At 46.5% G+C, this 15853-nt stretch overlaps 1 protein-coding gene across 1 annotated transcript in view; it reads left to right on the top strand.

Annotated features, from left to right (window-relative positions):
* The window catches only part of LOC308525505 (teneurin-4-like), a gene marked incomplete at both ends in the record, with an annotated part of 200062 nt that overhangs the window by 146155 nt on the left and 38054 nt on the right, over positions 1 to 15853 (top strand). The window lies entirely within an intron of this gene.

Raw genomic sequence — 15853 nt, 5'->3', positions numbered from 1 at the left:
AAGCCACCCTGTGACCCCCACCCTGAGCCAGGAGCCCATCAGCAATAGTAATGAACCTAAAGAAGAGGACAGACAAATGCAGTCCTACTCAGTGAAGGGCACAGAAGTGTTGCACCAAGTACTTACTATACCCAAGGCTCTGTGCTGGATGCCTTGCATTATTTAACTGCAAACCCTGGTAGGGCGGGGAAATCATCTTCATTTTATAGTCGAAAACATGGAGACTCTGAGAGTCAAATGGCTTTCCTGAGGTCACGCAGCTAGCCAATGGCAGGGCTGGGTTTGAGCCCAATCTCTCTGTCTCCATAGCCCAAGGTCTTTCCACTCCCCTTTAAGCTCATTCGTTCCCCATTTCTGAAGTATGAGTGTATTTAGACCTCCAAACTCTGCCTTCCATTATCACACTCATATAAGTGTGTGTGTGTGTGTGTGTGTGTGTGTGTGTGTTCATACATGTAGCTCTCAGGTGCTCAAAGGAATGTCTCTCTCCTTCATAAAGTAAATACAGGGTGTCCCCCCAAAATGTGTACACACTTTATTTTTTTAATTAAATCTTTATTGTTCATACTAGGGGCCCGGTGCATGAAATTCGTGCACTGGGTGTGTGTGTGGGGGGGAGTGTCCCTCAGCCCAGCCTGCCCCCTCTCACATACTGGGAGCCCTCAGGCGTTGACCCCCATCACCCTCCAATCACTGAATCGGCCCCTTGCCCAGGCCTGATGCCTCTGGCCTAGGCGTCCGGCCTGGGAAGCAGGGACCTGCAGTGGCAGCGGGGAGGGGGGGGGGCGGCCGCGATCGAGTGGGCTCCATGATCGAGTGGGCTCCGCCCCTGCCTCTGCAGGATGCCTCTGGCTGAGGTGTCTGGCCCGGGCAGCGGGGACCCACAGCTGCAGCGGCCCCGCGATCGTGGGCTTCGCTTTAGGCCCAGGCAAGGGGCCCCTAGCTCCTGGGACTGCCAGCTTCAACCGTGCCCAGCTCCCATCGCTGGCTCCACCCCTACTTCCTGCTATCACTGGCCAGGGCTGAAAAGGCACCTGATTCTCCGATCATGGCTGGGGGGTAGGGCAAAGGCGGCCCCAGGGCCGCCTTTGCCCTGCCCCCCAGCTCTTAGCTCCCCCCTGGGTTTCCGATCACTGTCAGTGGCAGGGGGCTTCTTCCTGCTTTCCCTTTCGCCTCCCTGCATTGTGCCTACATATGCAAATTAACCGCCATCTTGTTGGCAGTTAACTGCCAATCTTAGTTGGCAGTTAATTTGCATATAGCCCTGACTAGCCAATGAAAAGGGTATCGTCGTACACCAATTACCATTTTTCTCTTTTATTAGTGTAGATTATTACAGTTGTTCCTCTTTTTTTCCCTCCATAGCTCCCCTCCACCCGGTTCCCACCCCACCCTCTGCCCTTACCCCCCCACACACACTCTCCTCATCCATAGGTGTACAATTTTTTTCCAGTCTCTTCACGCACTCCCCACACCCCTTTCCCCTGAGAATTGTCAGTCCACTCCCTTTCTATGTCCCTGATTCTATTATATTCACCAGTTTATTCTGTTCATTAGATTATTTATTAACTTGATTTTTAGATTCACTTGTTGATAGATATGTATTTGTTGTTAATAATTTTTATCTTTACCTTTTTCTTCTTCTTCCTCTTCTTAAAGGATACCTTTCAGCACTTCATATAATACTGGTTTGGTGGTGATGAACTCCTTTAGCTTTTTCTTATCTGTGAAGCTCTTTATCTGACCTTCAATTCTGAATGATAGCTTTGCTGGGTAAAGTAATCTTGGTTGTAGGTTCTTGCTATTCATCACTTTGAATATTTCTTGCCACTCCCTTCTGGCCTGCATAGTTTCTATTGAGAAATCAGCTGACAATCTTATGGGTACTCCCTTGTAAGTAACTAACTGTTTTTCTCTTGCTGCTTTTAAGATTCTCTCTTTGTCTTTTGCTCTTGGCATTTTAATTATGATGTGTCTTGGTGTGGTCCTCTTTGGATTCCTTTTGTTTAGGGTTCTCTGTGTTTCCTGGACTTGTAAGTCTATTTCTTTCACCAGGTAGGGGAAGTTTTCTGTCATTATTTCTTCAAATAGGCTTTCAATATCTTTCTCTCTCTCTTCTTTTGGCACCCCCATAATTTGGATGTTTATGCTTAAAGTTGTCCCGGAGGCTCCTTAGACTATCTTCATATTTTTGGATTCTTTTTTATTTTTTGTTTTTCTGGTTGGGTGTTTTTTGCTTCTTCGTATTTTAAATCTTTGACTTGATTCTTGCAATCCTCTAGTCTGCTGTTGGATCTCTATATAATATTCTTTATTTCTGTCAGTGTATGCTTAATTTCTAGTTGGTCCTTTTTCATATCCTCAAGGGTCTCACTAGATTTATTGAGGGTCTCACTAAATTTACTGGGGGTTTCTAGAAAATTCTTGAAAAACCTTATAACCGTGGTTTTGAACTCTATATCCAGTCATTTTCTTTCCTTCATTTCTGTCATTTGTGACCTGTTTCTTTGTCTCCACATTGTGGCTGCTTCCCTATGTTGATAGAGTGGCTTTCTGTGCTAAGTATACTACAGGGTCCAGTGGCTCAGCCTCCCCAATTACCTGAGGTGGACACTCTTGATGCACCCCTTTGTGGGCTTTGTGCACAGTCTTGTTGTAGTTAAGCCTTGATTGTTGTAGGTATCACTGGGAGGAATTGACCACCAGGCTAATTGGCTGTGAGAATCAGCTGTGTCTACGGTGGGAGAACTTCTCTGCTGGAGACACCCTTATGGGGCAAGACTTGCTTCAGTGGAGCTTTGGTGCTCACTGAGTCTGCCCCCTGAGTGTGTCCCTTATGGATCTGAAGAATTGTAATCTGGATGGTCCCACTCTGACCACTAGGTACACTGGTTCTGGGACCTCTAAGGAGGTGCTAATTTAGCCTCAGCCTGAGGCTACCCAGCAGGAGCTATGGAGAGATCTGCATATTCCTCTTCTTGTTTGGGGTTTGGAGGTGCCCAGATGAGGCCCAGCCGTGAAGGAAGCAATGCAAGCTGCTGTGGGGCCTTAGGCCTTCTTTTGGATGTTCTGGGTCTCTCTGACCCAACTGCAGTTTGTTGGGTAATTTTAGATTGCAAAGGGACAGGCCATTCATATGTAAAAGCCTCTGCACACAGCTTGGGTGGGGTGGGGTCTCAGGGAATCAACAGGGCAGAGCAAACAGCTATGGCTGATCCTCAACCCTGACCTAAGAAGCCCTGGGTCTCAGTGTCCCATGGTAATCGCTGCAAGCACCTCTGAGAGAAAGCCACCCTTGAGTTCCGCCCGATGCCAGACAGTCCAGTTTCTCCCCATATGAGTCTGGGTCCCCAGAGACTCGCCCAGAACTGGAGTTCAGAGCAGTCAGGAGCTTGTGACTCCCTCCCGATTGAAAAAGACAACCGCGTCCTCAGTTGCCAGCCCTTGCCACGTGCGCCTCCATACCTCTGCACTTTACTTCCGCACCTCCTCTGAGTCTCAGTGTGCTTTTCTCTTTCCTTCTAGTTGTAGAATTTCCACTCAGCCAACCTTCCTGTGGTTCTGAATGATGTCCCTTTTGTCTTTTAGTTGTATTTTTGAAGTGGTTGTGTGAGGCAGCAATTTCAGGTGTTTACCTATGCGGCCATCTTGGTTTCTCTATCTGTGTACACACTTTAACAGATGATAACTCACTTAATTTTGAAGATGAATTGTATGTTAATAAATACTGACTTTATAATTATTCAAAGTTTATATACATGTATATGGGACACCCTTATATGCCTGTAAAAATCAAAGCTAGAAAGTGAACTGCTGATGTAACCATGGCATCAGTTCTTTCCCAGGAAATCTAACAAGGTGAGATAAGTACATATATGTATTTCACAAATGAAGAAAATGAGACCCAGGGAAGAGCATTGGCATCACCATGGTCATATAGCTAACTAACCGATGGCTGGGTCGGGATTCAACCCAGGCCTCCGCAATTCCGGTCAGTGCTCTTTCCTCTCGGCTGCATGGAAATTCCACACAAAAGGAGGAGTCCTCATCACAAGCAGTCTAGAGTAGCTTTAAGAGCCCATACTCGGGAATCAGATGTAGGCTTGGGTCCCGGCTCTGCCATTATCTAGCCTCGGCTCCCTCGTCTATAAAATGGGAATGCCTTCCTCAGAGGGCTGTTGGGAGGAGTGAATTAAATGATCCATGTAAAGCTCAGTGTCTGACATGTAGTAAATGCTCTATAAATGTTAGCTCTTATATTATTAGTTTATTCTGGGGACAACCGAAGCACAGTTCCTGTTCTCCTCCACTCATTTCATCCAAGGTCCTTTGAAATGGATGGACTTTGCCTTGGAAACTGATGGATGATGCTAATAGTCGTTACCTCCCACTGTCCACTATCTAGGGCCCCAGCACCTTCTCCATGGGGTGGAAGGAGCTCTAAGGAGAGCTAAATTTGGGATTTAACAGGTATTCCCCTCTTAAGGCATCATTTTCTCTCTAAAAAAATAGAGAGGGAGGGAGAGGGAGACTATAAAGGGCCCATTTTTAAAGAGTGGGGAACAGGAAGGAATTAGTGTCTGAAAAGCATCGCCTCTCTGAGACAGGCTGTCTGCGGACCACAAGTGTGACTGCAGGTCCTGATTCCAGCCTATTCACGTTGGCCAGATTGCTGTGGGCTGTCTGAGAGAGGAGGTGTGCCAGCCCCTCTCACAAAGGAACTTGGCTTTCTCTTCCTGACAATGGTGACCTTCAGCTGCTGTTCCTTTTCAGTTTAGTCACTTGAGGTGAAGACCCTGAGAAGGAAAGAGAAACAAAGAGGAGATTCCTCTTGGAGCTGTGGGGCTGTCCACCCCTGCCCCGCCACGTTGTGTGGGCCGAGGAGGGGGATGGTCGAGCTCCACCGCCCCCTGGACAGTGCCCCGGCACAAGGGTACTTACAAAGGGAAGAAAAGGAGCCGTGTAGCTCTTTGATTTACATTATCTATTTGAAAAGAAATGTTTTTACTCCTGTTTTCTTTTCTGAGGAGGGCCATCTGGGACTGATTCCTTTTATTATTTCTGTTTCTCTGGTGAAACACCATTGAATAGTCCTATGTTTATAATGGGGTTTCTGGGGGCCTTTGCCCTCCCCCCCTCTTGCCTCCCCTCCTCCCTCAACTCTGTTCTAAGGGGTTTCACTGTGTTTATAAAACATCAGCTAACAAGCTTACTTTCCCCCCTCTCTGGCTTCCTTCTTCTGAAGTTTATTGGCCTATATTTTTTTAAAGCCTGAACCACGCCAACAGGGCGCTTGGAGGGGTTGGAGGAGGGGCAGAAGAGAATAACTTGGGCCTTTTGCAGTGAAAAGTGAGACTGTATTTTGGGTCCTGAAGAGCGTCTAATAGCTTGTGTGGTCACTGAAGCGTGGAACATTTGGGGCAACAGTTGTGCTTACAGCCTGGCCTCGCAGGCCGCATCATTTCATCAACGGGCTGAGCTTCTTCCAGAAATTTTGGCTTAAATGGCAAGCTCTGCAGAAGAAAAATATAACTGTTTGGCACCTCTTCTAAGGAGAAACTAAGTGAGACTGTCTACACGAAGTTCAGCCGCCTCCCTGCCAAGTTCTCCCGGGCCCTCCAGCAGCCCATCTTCCCATGTCACACAGTTTCCTGCAAAATAAATATCATGCGGGAAACCACCCCAATGTGATGGGAAGAGGTCACTTGAATCCTGTCCTAGGGTCTCTGTCACCCCAATGGCCCCAGAAAGGGAGGGCAGGCCCACAGTCTAGGTACGATCTCCATGGCAGAGCATTACGATGGCTCAGATAATGGCCCCGAGTTTCAGATGAGCAGGGACAGTGTTCTCCAGGCAGGAATCTCAGCCAGTTCAGCTCAGGTTTCCTGGAGCTGCCTTCCCTCTTTAGAACTTCCCTGGAGTTCCACACTCACTCTACCAAGTGAACCTTCAGAAGCCAGGATTAATTGATGATGAATGGCCTGGAGGTAGCCTCTCACAGTCCCATCTGATCTTTCCCGGCCTGAACCATCTTCGGAGAGCGTGGAATTTGCTCCGCTGGTTCCTGGGTCCCTCACAGACGTACTGTGTCTGAGCCAGAGCAGGACTGTGCCGCCAAGGGCCTCTCACTAAACTTGGCGCCCTCTCTGCTTGCTGGCTAACAGTGCAGATTTATATATCCAACCTCAAGGGCCCCTCAGAGACAGCTCGAGCCCAAAGCTGGGGTCAGGTGTTCAGGGAGCCGGAAATGCCTTTATAGGTCCTGGGACAGGAATTGCTGACTCATTTCCTGACAGATTGGAAAACTCTCTGGATCTAGGGAATTATCATAGTAGCCTAATGGGCTGGAATAATCCTTTTGAGATCCTGAGATCCTGGGGCCAGTCATGAAAATTGTATCACTATTATTATTTTTATTCCTTTTAATTACAAGGCACTCCAGCAGGTCATGCCTGAACCATTATTAAATGGTGTCCTGAGACTGCCAGAGAGGAGATTCTTGGCCTTCATTTGGCTTTATTATTTCTCCACGTTGCCCTATTTCTTTCCTTGTTTTGTTTTCCTGTTTTAACCATTTTATGTGTTTAAATCTGTGTATGTGATGAATGTATTTTTGAACCAGTCTGATGATAAAGAAAACAACAAGTTATCTATACGAGCCAGGAATGATTCAAATTTGAGTTACCACTGTGTGATCTTGGGCAACTTATTTTAACCTCTCTGTGCTTCGGTTTCCTCATCTGTAAAATGAGGCTAATAATGGTATTTACCTCGAAGAGTTGTTGTTAGGGTTAAATGAAATAATATATATAAAAGGTATAAAAGAAAAATATAACACAGGAGAGGAACTAAATTAAACTTAATTGTTATTATTGCTGTTGTGTTAGCATTATTATGTTTTTAGCAGTGGCTGCTCCTGACCTCTGGTCTTCTTAGTCATCATTTAAGTCATGAAGCTGAACTCCTTAAAAAACCTAAATAGTAAAAGAGCTTTTTTTAATAAGCTGGCCCTCAGAATACACAGCCTGTTCCCAGAGTGTTGCCATCTGTAAAGTCTGCTCGTTTGTGTCTGAGACGTTAATATACCCACGCTGGGTTTCCCAGTCTTTTGTGCAAAAGTCAAATATACTGGGTTATAAAATTTAATTGATAACTAAAGTAAAAGCATGTCTGAATTATAAATGAGCTCTGACCACAATTTGCTACTGACTGTCCTGATAGAACTGAAAAACAGCTACCGATTTCCAACAACTTACAATTTATACAGTTTATATAGTCCTTTCAAATCCTCAGTGTCTTTGGTCCTCATAGCAACCTGAGAGAAAGGTAATTCTATCATACCTGCTTTATAGATGGAAGCTCAGAGCAAGTATATGTCTTGACCGTGGTCATTGAACCAGTATATTTTGTCCTGTGACCCTTGAATTTAGGACCTCAGAGGTCAAATGTTAAAACCTTTCCTCTGCAACATAGGGCTTCCTCATGAGCTCTTATAAGGAGGCCACAAGGTAGGAATTTGTATCCACATTTTACAGGTAAGGGAACCAAGACTCAGAGAGGTAAACAGTCCATCAGCAGGTAGAGTTGAGAAGCCAGGTTTACCATTTGCTAGGTACTGCTCTCCTCCATACCACGTGGCCTCTGCACAGGAAATCTGTGTCCTTCTACTATTGTAGAAGACTGAAGAAACCCAAGCGACACTTAGAGAAATGGAGTTACACAGCTTTATTACGCCAGCAGTCTCAGAGGAGTCGCCTCCAGAGTCTGAGCAACCCAATATGGTGGACGCCCTTCTTTTATCCCCTTTTGGTTTCTTTGTCCCCCAAATATGGATGGGGACTTCTGGACATTTCATGGGCTTTGCAAAAAGCCCAGTGGGTTGGGATGGGGGGTCTTGAGATCATATCTAAGGGACTGGCCTGGCGTCAGCACTGATAACGCCCTCCGGGATTCATGGTTTATGGCCTCTGTAAAATGTGAGCATTTAGGTAACAGGTCTTGCCAAACCAGATTGTGGAGGAAAGGGGCAGTAACTTAATTTAATTATAGGTTATCAAGAATGTACATTAAGTTACTGCACAGACTCAGATTGCTAGCCCCCCAAACATCAGGGTTACATTGGAATTAGCCTTTTAGCCTTCTCACTACCAGAGTGTGGGAAGCCCCTTTACTTCACTACGAGGTACTTTGCTTAGAGGAGCCTCTCACCTTTGCTGGTCAGATACTTACCTGTGTTCTCTTTCCTTTGTGTCACAGTGGACTGCATGGACCCCACGTGTTCTGGCCGGGGCGTCTGCGTGAGAGGCGAGTGCCACTGCTCTGTGGGATGGGGAGGCACCAACTGTGAGTCGCCCCGGGCCACGTGCTTGGACCAGTGTTCGGGCCACGGAACCTTCCTCCCAGACACCGGGCTTTGCAGCTGTGACCCGAGCTGGACTGGACATGACTGTTCTATCGGTAAATGTGTGTGCTGGGTGTGGAGGGAGAGAAGGGCAGGGCGTGGACAGAGGGAAGATGTGTCCACTGGGCCGTGCTCACCATCTCGTCCTGATCTGCCCCTGACCCCGCTCTCAGACACATAGCAGTGCATGCCCAAGTCTCTGATGTTTTTCTTCTTTTCCTGAACTTCAGTCTTCACCCTCGACTCTTAGATGGGCAGAGGACTGAAAAACCGTATCTTCTCATCATTCCTTTCATAGGGGTGGCCTTGAGAGTCAAAACATCGCCCCTAACCAGTTAATTACAATAACAGATATTTCAGAGAAATCTCATCTCTCACTTTATGGTGGTCATCTCTGGAGGCCAGGCCAAGAGAACAGGGTGCCTAGGTGAGATCTGCCAGGATGGAGCTTTGGTTTCACTCATTCCTCAGAGGGAAGTCCAAGCTCAGTGTAGTCTTTAAGGATCTCTGTGACCTGACCCCCACCTGCCTTTCTGGCCAGATCCTCTGCAAGACTGTAAGTGCCATGAAGTAATAAACATGTCTTACTCACCTCTCCATCCTTAGGACTTAGCATAGGCCTGGCCCACAGCAGTACCTAGCAAATGGTAATGAATGAATGCATGCGTGCATGAATGAATGAATGAACGAAGGAACAAATGAACACATGATGGAATGTGTTCTTAATTGTGGTATTTGGTTCAACATAGGATTTATACATATAGAGTTCAAAGAATTATTATATTGGCACCCTCTGTTTGTAAGCATTTGTTGATTTATAGACCCTCTCAAGATGAGGATTAATTGAGAACAGATGTGGATCCCCTAGCCTAGTACAGTATAGGTATAATAGAGCCCGATGCACAGATTTGTGCACTGGTGGGGTCCCTCAGCCTGGTCTGTGCCCTCTCGCAATCCAAGACCCCTTGAGGGATGTCAGAGAACCGGTTTTGGCCCGATCCCTGCCCTCTCCCTCCCCTCTTCCCTCTGAGATTCATTAGTCTGTTCCATGTTTCCATGTCTGTGGTTTCTGCTCCTGCATTGAGCGCCTGCCCCCTGGTGGTCAGTGTGCGTCATAGCTACTGGCCAGTAGGCCGGTTGCTTAGGCTTTTAGTCAGATGATAGATAGATAGATAGATAGATAGATAGATAGATAGATAGATAGAATGTTCACCTTTAGTGAACCTTACGTAGTGTCCGCTACTTAAATACACACACACACACACACACACACACACACAACCTGTGAGAATGGAATCATCATCCCTCTTTTACCAATTTACATAATACTATACTCTTTGCATACTCATTGAGCACCTACTCTGTGCTAGGTACTCTTATCAGAAGGGATAAAGAGGTATGAACATTTCTACCTTTGTGACCTTACATGCTAACAAAAGGGGAGCAGAGACAGAAAACAAACAAATGAAGAGAAATCAATGGATAAGGCCCAGAAAATTTTAAGTAATCTTACCCAGTGACACACAGCTAAAATGTGATAGCATCTCTAGCTAAGTGTGTTTACCCTGAATCACTTTCCCCACCACATCACACTGTTTAAACTAAGTGAAGCTCAAGTCAGCTCATTATGTTGTGTATTAACAGTCCTGGTTGTGGTCAGGAAGGTAAGACCTTTGGCAACAATGAGATCCAAGCAGCACTTGTGCCTTTGGGATACTTTGACTAACCTTTCCTGCTGACGGGAGGATTGATGCTCCATACACAGTCTAAATAGGACTTTTATCCTCATTTGCAAGGCTTGTGTAAAGACATGATTGCAAAGACAGATGTGCAGGGCCTTAGGAATAATTCTGTTTATAGCAATATTTCAGATGGTTCTCTTAAAGCTACACTGGGTTGTATTGTTCACCAAGCTAGTTTGTGATGCATATTTAACTATCCATGCATTGTTAATCCCTGATGAGCCTCCACAGCCTCCCTTGGAGGCAGGTATAATTTTGGGTGAGATCCTAAGCATCCTTTAGTTGGCCCTGTAAAAGGAGACAACAGGACCAATGGAAGGGGCTTTGCATAGAACTGTGAGAGCTCATCTTTCTCAATTCCGTGCACCCCACTCCCCACAACTGGTACCAAGCACATGTGTGGCTTCACGTGTGAAGGCAAAGAAGCGCCATGTATTGCAAAGGGTCCCTGAGTCCAACAGACCTGGGCTGAAACACTGGCCCTGCTACATACTAGTTATAACTTCGGGCAAGTCACTTCACCTCTCTAAGCTGTTAAATGGAGATAATAATAGTACTTACTTTGTAGAGTTATTTTTTGGAGAATTATTATTTAAAGAATTATTTAAGATAATGTTAAAAAAGCACTTAGTGTGCTACTTAGCCCATGATATGGGCTCATTAAATGTTAGCTATTGTTATGATTATGATTGAAATACCCATTGCTGAGAGCCCTGGATATTAACGAAGACATTTGATAGAGCATTTGATAGAGGCAAGATGAGATATGCCTTTCAGGAATATCGATTGTAGTTTTTAAATCTCTAACATATAACTGTCTGAAACGGTGTCATGACTGCCACAAGGCCAGGAATTTGAAAGATGGCTTCAGAATTAGTCTCCCCTTGAAACAGTAATACCAATTTGTGTTGTAAAGTGCCTCACAGCATATAAAGATTTTTCAGCCCAGACAGTGTGGCTCAGTGCTTGAGTGTTGACCTATTAACCAGGAGGTCATAGTTCGATTCCTGGTCAGGGCACATGCTCGGGTTGCGGGCTCAATCCCCAGTAGGGGGCGTGCAGGAGGGCATCTGATCAGTGATTCTTTCTCATCATTGATGTTTCTATCCTTCGCTCCCTCTCCCTTCCTCTCAGAAATCAATAAAAACATATTTTATATAAAAAAAATTTTAACAGATATTTCACACATTCACATGCGTGCATGGCACACACACAGAGATATCCCCCCTCCCCCCCCCCACCCCCCCCCCATAGCAGCACCAGCCCCGTGAGGCAGCATCACACTGAGGCTCTGGGAGTTGCAGCAATGTGCCTAAGCAACACTGGTCTTGGTGCACAGCACATCATGCCGTGCTGGGAGCCCAAGTCCAGCTTGCGGCCTCAGCTGGCCTGCTGCCCAGCACTCTGTGCTGCCTCCCCACAGGCCTCTGTTTCTCCTCAGCTGTCACCACCCCTCCTGAAGCCAGTCCAAAGGCCAGTGAAAGCACTTGGATGGTGGCTGTCTCTCCAGATCCCCTGCTGTGTAGGCAGTACCTGCCTGGGCTCACTCCTGTTTCTGCCACGTGCTACCTGTGTGACCTTAGCCAGATACTTGACTTCTCTTGGCTTCAGTTTCCTTACCTGAAAAATAGTTAATATCAGTGCCCACCTCCGAGGGCTATGTGATCATTAAATTATATGGGGGATGTCCGCACGTGGAACACTGCCTGCCCAGAGTGAGCACGTCCTGTCTCCCCCCTACCCCCACCTCCCTCCCAAGGGCACTCTTACTCCATGGAAGTGAAACTCATCATTGAGTTTCAGGGACCACAGCCAAGGGACCCTTCACATTCGGGGAGTTAGGCACCAGGCTTTGTTTCAGAAGACCCGCTCCCCACTATGTGAATGGCTCAGCAAGTTGCTCCACCTCCGGACCCTCAGTTTCCTCCTAGGTAAAACCACCATGGGCTTCTGTGAGAATTCAGTGAGAAAGTACAGGCGAAGTGGTTAGCACAGTGTCTGGCACAACTCAGACACCAGCAAGCGGCTACTTCAGTCGTGTTATTTGTGTTATCTGCTCCTGGCACAGCAGGGCTGGTACAGGGCCCTCCCACCAGGGGCTGCAGCCCAGCAGACACAGTCAGAGTGCTTCTGACTGTGGGCTTGGCAGGAATGGGCCCCCACCGTCTGGCCCTGGGAGGAAGGGAGGGAGCTCTTCCCTGAGAGGAGTGTCTTGCTGTTTGGCGTGGAGAACAGGATTTCATGGAAGCAGCTTAAGTCAACATGCCCTGGACTCAGCAACCAGCCTGTAATGAAATGTGAGCTAAGGTCCCCGGCACTTTGGTTAGGTCTGTGGAAACAGTGAAGTCAGGCTTTATACAAGTGCTTACTCAGACCTCTGGGTTGCCAGCAACGTAGCTTCCAGTCTCATGTCAGAAATCCTTCCTTAAATCCAGCTTCATTGTGTGTCTTCCTTCCTGACAACACACAAGATAACTGTTTGAGCAGATCCCTGCCCCCAAAGAGCACAGGTTACACAGCCCATCCCCTACCCTCAGCACACCTCTGTCCTCAACTCTGGACCCAGGGGACTTCACTTCCTCAGTCCTTTGAGGGTGATCATAGTGATGATGATGATGGAGGCGATGCTACTGCTGTTGTTTTATCAATGGGAAACAGTTGGGGAGGGAAATAACTTGAAAGTAATGCAGCTAATCGGTGTCAGAGTTTTAATTAAATCCAGGCCCATTGTTTCCAAGTTCTCAGCTCTCACCTCAGGCCCCCTTCCCATCCAAAGAGGTTTCCTTGTCAGTCATCTTGTCTTTCTCCCTGACAAGCCACAGGATGGAGCATTGGCTAAAGAGCCACCGGTTTCTTAGTGCTTGCCATTTCCCAACTACTGAACTAAGTGCTTGACAACCGTCATCTTAGTTAAGGTTCATCAGAACCCTATGAGGTAAGTGTTCCATTTTCCAGCTGAGGAACTTGAAGCTCAGAAAGTTAAATTCCTTGCCAGCATCCCTCCCACTCCCCACCCCATCAGTAAATGGCAGATCTGGCTCCTCCTCAGCTCTGTGGAAAACGGAACAATGTATTGCAACCGTGCCTGGATGCTTCGTAGCTTTTGCATAGGGTGGGCACGAGCAGCAGTACTGACAGCCCCTCCCTTCCCCAAGTACTTTCGTGAGCTTTTCATCCTCTTGGCTTGGAGCTACTTCCGAAAAGGAAAGGAATTTAACCTCTTCAGGATGGTCTTTAAAATTGGAAAAGCCTACCTTTTTGTCACACCCTAATGACTTCCAAAGAAGACTTCAGGCTCGGTGGCATTTTCCAGGACAGCATTTCACTCGTGATCCCTTAGTCTTGCCATCTGCCCTCCATTGGCTCTCCCTCCTCAGAAGCCTCTGTCCCCACCACATGAATTCATTCCTTGTGTCCACTACTCTGCGAGCCCTCTGCAATCTTGACTTCCATAAATGGCTTTCATTTGAGAGACCCTCTCAATACATTTTATTCCTTTTGGTCCAGCTCATAGAAGCAGTACATGGCAAAGAATCTGCCTCTAAAATGCTCACGCTGATGGGTTAGGATTCTTATCATTTCATTGCAACCGAGTTTCATGGAATAACAGGTGGAGATGTTTGAGAGATTCGGTGGTACAGGGTTGGAGGCAGCATGTGCGTGGTATTTGGAGAGAGACCAAGCCAGACTTTCTTTTCCAGACTCAGCTTATCCAGAGAATAGGGCTAATGACACCTGCCTTGCATTGTTGTTTTCCAAATCAGCTTTAATATGCGTCAATGAAATGCCTAGCACCGTGGCTGGCATTCAATAAGCACTCAATAAAGTATTAGTATATATTTTTAGAATGAATGATTAGATCTAAATTAGCCAAACAGTCCTTAGACTCTAACACATTTTATGTTTGAGGGCAGTTAGTATAGTGAAGTAGCCTCTGTCCTCAAATCCAGACTCTGACCTGCATTTGAGTCTATGTGACCTTGAACACCTTGGTTTCTCTCTCAGAAGCTCGGTTTCTTTGTGGTTCCTCAGTCTCTCCACTACCAACACTGGTCACCAACTCTAGATCAGCGGTTCTCAACTTGTGGGTCGCGATCCTTTTGGCAGTCGAACGACCCTTTCACAGGGGTCACCTAAGACCGTCCTGCATATCAGATATTTACATTACAATTTATAACAGTAGCGACATTACAGTTATGAAGTAGCAACGAAAATTATTTTATGGTTGGGTCACAACATGAGGAACTGTATTTAAAGGGCCAGAAGGTTGAGAACCACTGCTCTAGATGAAGCATCATTAATGTGCTGGCACCCTTATCCCCAGGTAATAGCGTGAGGGCCACAGAGCATTAGTATCAGTCTGCTGCCAGGACAGCAAGCTTCCTGTGAGCTCCATTCAAGAGCAGAACACAGCCTCCACAGAGAGAGCACCCAGCACAGCTCCACACCTGCACACCTGTGCACCTGCACACCTGTGCACCTGTACACCTGTGCACCTGTACACCTGTGCACCTGCACCCACCCCTCACATGCACATTGTCTACTTCATTTACTCATGAACTTTTCTGGCTTCCCTATGTGTGGGCAAGGGGCACTGAGAATCAGACAGCCACAGTCCATGAAGGAAGCAACACCTAGTATAAGACATGACTAGAGCTCTGATGATGTGTGTACAGCAGGGTTTGCGAGCACAAAGCCAGGAGCAGTGAGCTCAGCCAAGAGAGGATGCAGAGAGGGACCTGAGAAAGTCTCCCCCAGGGAGGAGACTTGTAAGCCAGACCTTGAGAGAGGACGCCCTGGTGACAAAGGAGGGAGGAGTCCAGGCAGAAGGAAGAACACGCACAGAAGCATGAGCCATGCAGGAGCACCATCTGTTTGGAAAGCCCACTTGGGACTGACTGGAGAACAGGAGCCACAGGAGTGTGGGCAGGAAGTTAGGTCAGAAAGGTAGGCAGGGTCCAAATCACGGAGTTCACTGAATGCCTCACTGGAAATCTTGGATTAAAAAATGTTTCAATGGTCCTGGCCAGTGTTTCTTAGTGGTTAGAATGTTGGCCCTGAAACCGAGGGGTCGTGGGTTCAATTTCTGGTCAAGGGAATGTACCTGGGTTGCAGGTTCAATCCCATCCTGGTCAGAGTGCATGTGAGTGGTAATTCATCGATATGTCCCTCTCACATCGATGTTTCTCTCTCTCCCTTCCATTCTCTCTAAAATCAATGGAAGAAATATCCTTGGATGAGGATTAACAAATCAAAAAGATGTTTCAATGCATGTTGTAGATTTTCCTTTCAGACTCCCTAGTAGGGCCCTTTCTTTAGCTCTCTCAGCTTGACTTGGCGTAGGTTCTACCTTTACTTAAAAGGGGCCTTCTAGAATCCTAGCTCAGTTCCTCTGAGCTTCCAGTTTCTTCTCTATTGCTCTCATCCGCCACCAAAAAGAAAAGCAACTCACAACACATATTTAATAACAATAATGACTAGATGGATAGGGACCAGAAAAGCTCTTATCAAATTAAGTCACAATTGACCGCAAAAGAAGTTTGATGACTTAAAAAAATAAGCTGCAAGTAGCAACAGGATTAAAAAAAATTAAAGCTCTAAATATAGCAGTTGCATTAATGCTAGATTTTGAAAATAGTAACTCAATTTTATTTACGAGGCAAAATATAATTACATTTAAATTTGAGGGAACAGAATTTAATTCTTATTA

This window comes from Myotis nattereri (genome assembly GCF_964212035.1).
Source record: "Myotis nattereri genome assembly, chromosome: 9".
Lineage (NCBI taxonomy): Eukaryota > Metazoa > Chordata > Mammalia > Chiroptera > Vespertilionidae > Myotis > Myotis nattereri.
This window is presented reverse-complemented; position numbering and strand designations above follow the sequence as displayed.